This window comes from Hevea brasiliensis, unplaced genomic scaffold (genome assembly GCF_030052815.1).
Source record: "Hevea brasiliensis isolate MT/VB/25A 57/8 unplaced genomic scaffold, ASM3005281v1 Scaf101, whole genome shotgun sequence".
NCBI classification, from domain to species: Eukaryota; Viridiplantae; Streptophyta; class Magnoliopsida; order Malpighiales; family Euphorbiaceae; genus Hevea; species Hevea brasiliensis.
The window spans coordinates 105150-115655 of record NW_026614588.1 but is presented as its reverse complement, the minus strand read 5'-3'; the positions used below and the strand labels follow the sequence as shown (position 1 = coordinate 115655).

At 34.4% G+C, this 10506-nt stretch overlaps 1 long non-coding RNA gene across 1 annotated transcript; it reads right to left on the bottom strand.

The window, feature by feature from the left end:
* Positions 1-83: 83 nt before the first annotated feature.
* On the bottom strand, positions 84-939 carry LOC131176423 (uncharacterized). Its single transcript, XR_009146504.1, has 2 exons — positions 504-939; positions 84-338 (listed from the first exon to the last, which is right to left on the bottom strand). It is a non-coding gene; the product is annotated as an uncharacterized LOC131176423 (long non-coding RNA).
* Positions 940-10506: the final 9567 nt, after the last annotated feature.

Sequence of the window (10506 nt, the reverse complement as noted above, 5' to 3'; positions counted from 1 at the left end):
AGTACATATATCTTAAAGAGTCACCATGTGGCCAAAAAATTACGTAGGCGAAACTGAAGCACTAACAAATGTACAAGATTGAATGAAATACAAAAATGGAATTTTATATTTAAAATTGCTTTGGGAGGTCTGCATGTATAATCTACACTGCAGTGTTTAACAATACAAAGTATCGACGTAAGAATTATAATGCATTATTTGGCTATAACCCTTTGCTAGGAACAAAATTGAATGACAAAATGCTGGCAACTGCAAATTCATTGCTTAGAATACCCTCTCACGTATTTGCTTCAATGAATTCTCTGTACTCTTTCTTCATTTTGACTCCTGATACAGTTCTGCATCACCAACATAGAACATTTTAAAGCAGCCACAAACAATAAACCATGTAAATGATAGCTAAATGTATATAAACGAACGGAAGGAAGAATGGATTGTTTATAAACAATCGAAATGGCATACAGATAATGAAAGACGTATGCAAATAACACAATCTAGCCAACCTGAGCAGGTCCTTGTCCATAATTCCGGCTGCTTCAGCTATTTCTTGATCTTCGTCGATGTCAATTTCAACAAAATGCACATTTTGATCAAATTCATCAATCACCTGCCATTTAGTAAAAAGGTCATGAACATAACAAGATGTACTATCACTCGAATGTCAATCAACATAAAATAAGAATGAATAATTTGCCATGTGCATGAGAACCTCTGCCAGGTTCCTTCGTACACTTTTGGTATCTTTATTCCAGTAGTTCAATTTCTTGGGGCTAATGTAGAGTTGACTTTATTTGTCATGTTATGTACATTACATCAGAATAACCAGATTAAAACCCTGCTTCGCATTGCAATTTTAGGGGCATTTCACTCACCAGTTTCATTAAAGGGAAAAGAAGCGCTATTCAAATTTTTTGGTCAATCTTGAAGATTGACCAAGAATTTGAGGTTGATAAATGTCAGCATTTAATTTATGCATTCAGCCTTTTTATTTATTTATTTATTTATGGCCTAATATATAAATTCAACCATGAACTTTACCGAAAACATCCAATGGCAACTCAAACTTTCACAATATCCTATCACACACTTCAACTCCTAAACAATAGAATTAAGAAAACCCTACAATTCTCTGACCAGATAGCGTGTTATACAATCACGATGATATGGATAAATGGGGCTAACATGGACAAGTGAAAACTTAAAAATAAAGTAAAATAAAATAGTTGTAAAAAAAGCTAGCCTCTCACATCCAGCACCTTTCTCTCGTCTTTTCTGCTCAACAAAATTACCAGAAGATCAGTACTCTGTTTCCTATCCTCCAAGCAATGGCATCTGCTTCTCAACTCTTCAACACTAGCATGCTACGCTAGTTTGACGACAATGAAGATGAATATGGCATTGAAGTTCATCGCCATTCTGGCTGCAACCTCTCTTGCCTTTGAGATGATTCTTCTCATGCAGTCGTCTTTTCAGCCCTTTATAAGTTTGTGTTTTTTTTTTTTAATCTAAAAGATGAAACGATTGATCTAATATCAGTAGATAAAACCTGCAACTGTAAGCAACCAAGCAAGCCAGCAAAAGAAGCATACTCAGTAAATCATCATTAGACCATTGATCTGAATCTAGATACCTAGATTTTCCTCCAAAGGAATCGCTAGTAAAGCGTTACAAGCCTATTTGGCATATTCTATTGATCTCCAATCTCGCTCTTGGAGTTAAATGAATGTTTTCTGAAAGGTCAATAATAATGAGTACAGTTGGAAACTGGGTTTTGGCCTTAGTCGTCAAAAGCCTTGATTATTATTTACGATGAAGCTTAAAAATGTGACTTTAAGGTCTGAGTTTGATGAAGTTAATACTTAGTCATGGGAGTTCTACTTTAATTATGTCTGTCAATCCATGATCAAGGATTGCTCAAAATCTATTCTGCTATTAGCTTTCTGTAATCAAGACGTTGTCTACTGCCAACTGATGTAGAATAAAGGAAAAGAACCATGAAGAAGGACAAATCGAGGATCAATCCTTGAAAAAAGAACTAATTCTCAAGATATTATTGATCTCATAAAATTTGTCCAATAACAATATAAACCCTAAGTCTTATTTATAAAATTAGGAATCCCAATTCCATTAGGATTTTAGAACCCTAATTCAATCCTAATTAGGAATACTAAATTAAAACAAAATAAACTAGAAAATAATAAAATTCCTAAATAATAGACCTAATAAAAATAAAATTCCTAGATAAAACTTTTAAATTTCTTCATTTTACATGGAATATAATTCCTAAATTGTATCAGGAATATCATATTCTTATTTTGCATTATTCTCCCCTGGTTGGAAAAAACACATCCTCGAGTCTTGAAGTGCGACAATCAGAAACTACATTAAGAGAGCAATCAACTTTTTATTCTTGTATGGTAGCAAGAAGCTAAAAATCATGCACTTCATGTTTTCCTTTGCATCTCTAAAATGATCTAGACAAACAAAATCAAATGGATTACTGATTGAAAGGCTCTTCAAATCAATAGAAATAACTTGATTTTCTTCAAACTCCATTGAAGTTTCCATAAAGTGATCTTCTTTGTTCTGCAATTTATTGTCGTCAAGTTTTGATTTTGCATTTTCATCAATTTCTTACCTAGAATAGCCTCTTCAACAGTGTATATTCAATACTCAAATCTTTAGATTCTTGATCTTAGGTTCTTCAAGTTGCTCGTTTTCAATTTCATCTTCAAACTCAAGTTGCTTTTCAAATTCAAGCTTCTCTTATTGTTGGCTTGCTTTTTCAAGACTTCTCAACTTAATATTTTCAGAACATTGTATCTAACTATTCTCTCAATTGGAACAAATTTGCTTCTTTCCATGCTTCAAATTCTTCACGTTCGTTATGCTTATCTTGTTGATGGGCTTGTTGATCATGATACCCATTCTTACATTCTTCAAGTGCTTTCTCCCTATATTGTAATATTAGTTGAATATCTTGATACTCATCAATGCCCCTCGCCTTTGTCGTTGGGGCGGACGCCTCTTCGAAGCCAGGCAAAGTGATGCTAGGTGAGGCGATAAAGGGTCGCCTCGCCTCGGCGCCTTTAATAACATTGAACACACTTTACAAGTTGCTTAAAATAATCATCAATTTCATCTTATATTCTTTGAATTACATCCCATAACTCATCTTGTGCTTTAGAATCATCAATATCATCTTCTAATCTTTCAATTCACATTATGATTTCAAATTAAGGAAGTATAACTCATTGAAGAAAACTGAAATTTTAGCAATTTAAGAGTCATTTTCATATAAAAAAAAAAGGAATCTAGCAGATTCCTTGACCAGACCCAATGGATTTTTGTAGCTAGGAAGTCGGATAACAGTTCCGATAACAAAGATGGGCAGATCGATGACTGGAGAAGGGCTAACGAGGGTCAGATGCCACAGAAATCTAGAAAACTTACAAGTCTAGATTCAAGTCAAGATCTAATCCGATCATATCTTCTTTTCCAAGAAATTGCAAGTGATCGGAAAAGCATTGGAAGAATTACTTTGGATATCACTAGTGGATTGGCAATGGCAATTCTTTGGTTTGAAGGCCGGATGTTGGTTTATTGTGAGGGGTGCTGGGTTGCGTTGTTTCTCAAAGCTTTTTTTTTTTTTTTAATCAGTAAACAAGGCAAAAAATTTTGGACAGATTAGAGGGAAATTTTGAGGGCACAATGGAAGGTCTGAAAGTTTGCGAAAGCTTATGAAAATTTGGATTGAATTTAGGCTCTGATACCAAAATTGATGTAAAACAAAGAGAAAGAACCAACAAGAAGGAGAAATCAAGAACTAATCCTTGAGGAGAGAACTAATTCTCAAGACATTATTGATCTCACATAAATTGTCATAACAAAACTTGTCCAATAACAATAGAAACACTAGGTCGTATTTATAGAATTAGGAATCCCACTCACATTAGGATTTTAGAACCCTGATTCAATCCTACTTAGGAATGCTAAATTGAAACAAAATAAGCTAGGAAATAATAAAATTCCTAAATAATAGACCTAATAAGAATAAAATTCCTAAACAATAGAACTCCTAAATTTCCTAATTTTAAATGGAATATAACTCCTAAATTGCATTAGGAATATCATCTTCCTATTCTACATTACCAACATTGAGTTCAACTCCACTTGTTTTTAGGCTATTGATAATTTTATATTGAGCCTTTAATCACCTTCACCAAGAAAAGTGTGCATTGGCGCTAGGCTCTCTTTAGGAGAGGAAGATGTGCTGGGTCTGTATATGGCTTCGTCTCTTGGAGAATTACCTTTTGCCATGGAGGAAATCAAAGGTAAGAAACAATACCTACACTGCCCCTGTTCTTGGAAAGTTTGGACTTGGATTCTAAGATAGTGGTATATTAATTTTTGTTTGCTGAGCTCTGCTTTATGTCCCTTTGTGGAGTGGAAGACTTTAGCCAATTTGTCTTTTCATAGACTCTCGGTTTGGAAGTCCTCATCCACTTTCCTTTTGGTCTGCTGCACCTGACTGTGTGAAACGGAACATCGATGGCTCTTCGTGAGGGAAACCTGGTCCCTGTTATATTGGGGGGTGTTCTCCGTGATCACAGAGGTTTATACATATGTGTCTTTTCTAAGTGAAGCAAGTTTGGCTGCCGATTGTTCAGCTAACCGAGGTCACTCTCGCATGTCTTCATAGCTTTCTTTTAGAATTGTCTGGATTTTGCTGTGTCTTTGTTGATCTGATATGACTTTAGCCTGTTTTTGTTCTTATTGGGGTGAGGAGGTTGCTGCTTTAGGTCCGGTCTTGTGGGGAATGCCTGTTGGCATGGGCTAGGTTGCAGCTCTCCTCATCTTCTCTATCTCTCTTTTTCTCTAATGAAATTTCTTGCTCATAAAAAAATTAAGAAAATCTAATCCTTTGATGGCTGTAGTAGATGCCATTTGTGTTGATGCAAGTCAATTACCAATTAATTTGGTTTTGTTTATGTGCTTGTTTCATTGAGCTGTTGAGGTGCTGGTGTATGTCAATTACCAATTTAATATGTTTGGTGGTTGCTACAACTAATATTGGATTCCTGAACCAACACCTAATTACAATGGCTAAACCAAACTCGTTCCTAAATTTTGCAACTATATATCACAATGCATCCAAAGCTGAAGAGTGTGGGAATCCTTGAGACAATGTATGGGATCGACCTTCGTCATTACAAGCGGTGATTTCATAGAACTTATGCTAAGCATAAGGGGTGAGTTTTCTATGCCATAAGAATTCTCCGCTACTAATAAATCATTTGTCAGAAAATTCAATTAAATTCTCATAAAGTCATGCTTGATTTTCATCGGCTCTAACTGAAATTAATATGATCAAATGATTATGTTGTCCACGTACTCTTATCTCTCTTTATACAATATAATTCAAGGGAGACAAGGGGGTGTTTGAAAATGCCTGCAGATTCCATCAGTACATATATCTTAAAGAGTCGCTATGTGACCAAAAAAATTACATAGGCGAAGCTGAAATACAAGAATGGAATTTTATATTTAAAATTGCCTTGGCAGGTTTGCATGTATAATCTACAATGCAGTGCTTTAACAATACAAAGTATCATTGTAAGAATTATGATGCTTTATTTGGCACTAACCCTTTGCTCGGAAACCAACATAATGACAAAATGATGGCAACTGCAAATTCATTTCCTAAAATACCCTCTCATTTATTTGCTTCAACGAATCCTCTGTCATCTTTCTTCATTTTGACTCCTGATACAGTTCTGCGAGACCAACATAAAACATTTTAAAGGAGCCACAAACAATAAACCATGTAAATGATAGCTAAATGTATATAAACAAACGGAAGGAAGAATGGAAAGAAAACCGATCTAAAACTCATATAGATGCAAATAAAACAATATAGCCAACCTGAGCATCTCCTTGTTCTTGAAGAATTCCACACATGGTGTACTCATAATGCCTGCTACTTCTGCTATTTCTGAATCTTCCTCGATATCAATTTCAACAAAATGTACGTTTTGATCAAATTCATCAATCACCTCCCATTTAGTCATGGAAAAAGGTCATGAACATAACAAGATGTACTATTACTCGAATGTCAATCACAATAAAATAAGAATAAATAATTTGCCATTGCATGAGAATCTCTGCCAGGTTCCTTCATACACTTTTGGTATCTTTATTCCAATAGTTAATGAAAATAAAATTTTAAAATCGCATAAAAAAATATGCCAACTAACATTTCGCATTGGTTTTTATTGACCACCATTTATTTAGTCGATAAATGTGAATAAGCAAATAAAAAATTAATTATTAAAATGAGATATAAATGTTTACTGACTCAATATTATAGTCAGTATTTATTACAATTGCTAAATAGTTGATAAGTAATGACTAAAAAATGATTGGCAAATGGTAGCTACTCCCATCGTGCCCTACGATCCCCCTATGATAGCACCTACCCAATCTCCACCATTTACCATCTAATAATTTGGTCAGTAATTTTATCGACTAATTAAAGAGTAGTTGGTTGGTAAGATTTACCTACGACTTAATTAGTGGACAACTTGGTTGTGATCGGTATTTGGTCAGTTAATGGAATTATCGGCTAGAATTTTCCTAAAATTAATAGTCGGTTATCTTTGTAGCTATAACTTTAATTTATTGCAGTGAGTTTTATATTCTAAATATTTTTCTTGACCTCCAAGATTTTTTTTTTTTTAAATTTTTGAGACTTATTTTTGATCTCAAGGTAGAGCAAAAAGACTAGAAAAGCATTTTGGATTGAAACAGATTCAAATCAGGCCTATCTTGGCCAAATCAAATCGAAACCCCCTTCTTCTATTTCTTGCTTGCTGTCTCCCCTCCCCGGTTTCCTTTTCTCCTTCTTCCTTCTCCCTTCAACCAGCCTAGTCGCTGTCGAGGTCACCAAACCTCGCTCATCGTCCAGTGCATCTCCCTATAAACTATCCTCTTTGCTAATTCCATCTCTTCTAACGTCAATGATCTTCCTCAGGTTGTGTTCGTTCACATATGGAGAATGCCTGTTGGCATGGGCTAGGTTGCAACTCTCCTCATCTTCTACATCTCTCATTTTCTTTAATCAAATTTTTTGGTTATCAAAAAAAAAAAAAAAAATCAATCCATTAATGGCTATAGTAAACCAGAAAAGTCCTAAATCTTGCAACTATGTATCACAATTTGTATTATAGGGTCACTAGAAAATGACATTTATTTTCCTTCCCCTTCCTCAATCAGTGTATGATGATATTATGTTTATTTATTTTTTTATAATTAGTATTTTGTAAATATAAAAAATTAATAGTAATATTTAAAATTGAATACTTTTATATAATTTTTTAAAAACAATATTATCGTGTATTGATGTAATTATTTAAATATAATTTTTGTTTCTTAACCTAAAAATAATTTCAAATTAAAAGCTACTATGATAATGAATATAACAGTTTTAAAGTATTATAAATTCACGTAAGTATATAATTTGCATGTCAATAGCATAATTAATAATTGATAAAAATGAAAAGAAAAGCATTTAGTAACCGTTTACTTGGAAAAAAAAAATGATTTAACATTTTAATTAAAAAATTTATCCAAAAATATATTTCATAAGTAACAAAAGGTAGCCATTAGGATTTGATTACCAGCAACAAGGCTAAAAGGAGAATGGGCCAAAACATCCATAAACATGTCAGTGTATCAAACATAAGTTATTCCAGCTAGTGCAAGCAGTTAAGCACATTGACTCATTGTTCATCCATAAGCATGTCCAGAGACTTCGGTACTATTGGATGAGAATGGTATGCATTGGTGCTAGGCTCTCTTTAGGAAAGGAAGATGTGCTGGGTCTCTATATGGCTTCGTCTCTTGGAGACTTACCTTTTGCCATGAAGGAAAAAAAAGGTAAGGAATAATACCTACACTGCCCTGTTCTTGGAAAGTTTGGATTTGGATTCTAAAATAGTGGGACAATAGTTTTTGTTTGCTAAGCTTGTTTTATGTCCCTTTGTAGAGTGGAAGACTTTAGTCTATGGGTCTTTCATAGACTCTCAGTTTGTCTCATCCACTTCCCTTTTGGTCTGCTCCACATGGTTTTGTGAAACGGAACATCGATGGCTCTTCGTGGGGGAAACCTGGTTCCTGTTTCATTGGGGGTGTACTCCGTGATCACAGAGGTTTATACATGTGTGTCTTTTTTTATGTGTAGCAAATTTGACCGCCGATTGTTCCCAGGGCCACTCTTGCATGTCTTTATAGCTTTCTTTTAGAATTGTTTGGATTTTGCTGTGTCTTTGTTGATCTGATATGACTTTAGCCTGTTTTTATTCTTATTGTGGTGAGGAGGTTGCTGCTTTAGGTCGGGTCTTATGGGGAATGCCTATTGGCATGGGCTAGGTTGCGGCTTTCCTCATCTTCTGTATCTCTCTTTTTCTTTAATGAAATTTCTTGCTCATAAAAAAAATTCTAAAAGAAAATCAATTAACTATTAATTTGATTTTGTGTGTGTTACTGTTTCATTGAGCTATTGAGGTGCTGGTGTATGTCAATTACCAATTTAATATGTTTGGTGGTTGCCGCCGCTAACATTGGATTCCTGAACCAACAGCTAATTACAATGACTAAGCCAAACAAGTCCTAAATTTCGCTACCATATATCACAATGCATCCAAAGCTGAAGGGTGAGGGAATCCGTGAGGCAATGTATGGGATCGACCTTCATCATTATAAACAGTGATTTTCATAGCACTTAAGCACAAGAGGTGAGTTTTCTATGCCATAAGAATTCTCCGCATAGTAGCTTCGCCTTTCTTTAGAATAAATCATTTATAAGAAAATTCAATTGAATTCTCATAAAATCATGCTTGATTTTGATTGGCTCTAATTAAAATTAATATGATTATATAATTATGTTGTCCATGTGCTCTATCTCTCTCTATACAATATAATTCAAGAGAGACAAGGGGGTGGTTGAAAATGCCAGCAGATTCTATCAGTACATATATCCTAAAGAGTCGCTATGTGACCAAAAAAATTACAAGATTGAAGGAAATACAAGAATGGAATTTTAAATTTAAAATTGCTTTGGGAGGTCTGCATGTATAATCTACAATGCAGTGTTTTGCAATACAAAGTACCATTATTTGGCTATAACCCTTGCCAGGAACAAAATTGAATGACAAAATGCTGGTGACTGCAAATTCATTGCTTAAAATACCCTCTCATTTATTTGCTTCAATGAATTCTCTGTACTCTTTCTTCATTTTGACTCGTACAGTTCTGCGAGACCAACATAGAACATTTTAAAGCAGCCAGATAATGACAGAGGCATGCAAATAAAACAATCTAGCCAACCTGCGCATCTCCTTGTTCTTGAAGAACTGCACACAGGGTGTACCCTCAATATCAATTTGAACAAAATGCACATTTTGATCAAATTCATAAATCACTTGCCATTTAGTCATGGAAAAAGGACATGAACAAAACAGGATGTACTATTACTTGAATGTCAATCAACATAGATTAAGAATGAATAATTTGCCACGTAAATGAGAACCTGGGCCAGGTTCCTTCATACACTTTTGATATCTTTATTCCATTTATTCAGTTTCTTGGGGCTTGTGTAGAGTTGACTTTTATTTGTCATGTTATGCACATTACATCAGAATAACCAGATTTAAGCACTGTTTTGCATTGCAATTTTAGTGGCATTTCGCTCACCAGTTTTGTTAAAGGGGAAAGAAGGGTGGTTCAAATTTTGAAGACAATCATGAAGATCAACCAAGAATTTGAGGTTGATAAAGGCCCATTAATCAAAGATATGCATCCTAGAAATGCAAGCCTCAAAATGTAGCGTATGATTTTTAATGCATCAATTTCAAGCTGTGATTATTCACTCTGAAGTGGCCATTGTTGTGAATATAAACTTTTAAAAAATAGGATCTTTTAAATGATATTGTTTGAAACTTTTGGACCTTCAGTTTGCAACTGCTTAGTTAAGAAGAATTGGGATTTTGTTGAATATTTTCCAACATACTTTTTTAATATACCGAAATGTGACTGATGACATCTTGACAACAAATATTTTACTCATAAGCTCGAAGGTTGAAGCCACAACTTCATTCAACAGTGGTTGGTATTGTTTAATATTTTATCGCCAATTTTGCCGCGAGTCTGTCAGGAATTGGTCTCATAGACTTCTCAAGACCTGACGGTGGAGCTCAGACCAGCAACTCCTTCAATCACAGAGTACCAACGTGAGTAACAAAAGAATAGAAGAAAGAAAGAATAAAGAAAGAGAAGAAGATTCGAGGAAGAAGAAGAAAGAGAGAGAGAGAGAGAGAGAGAGAGAGAGAGAGAGAGTAAATGATTGTATTATTGATCAGATAAATCCTAATCCAAGATTTGTACAGTATTTATGCTTGCTAGTACAATGAGTTTATGGTTGTAACAAGTGCTAGCTTCAGTAACAAA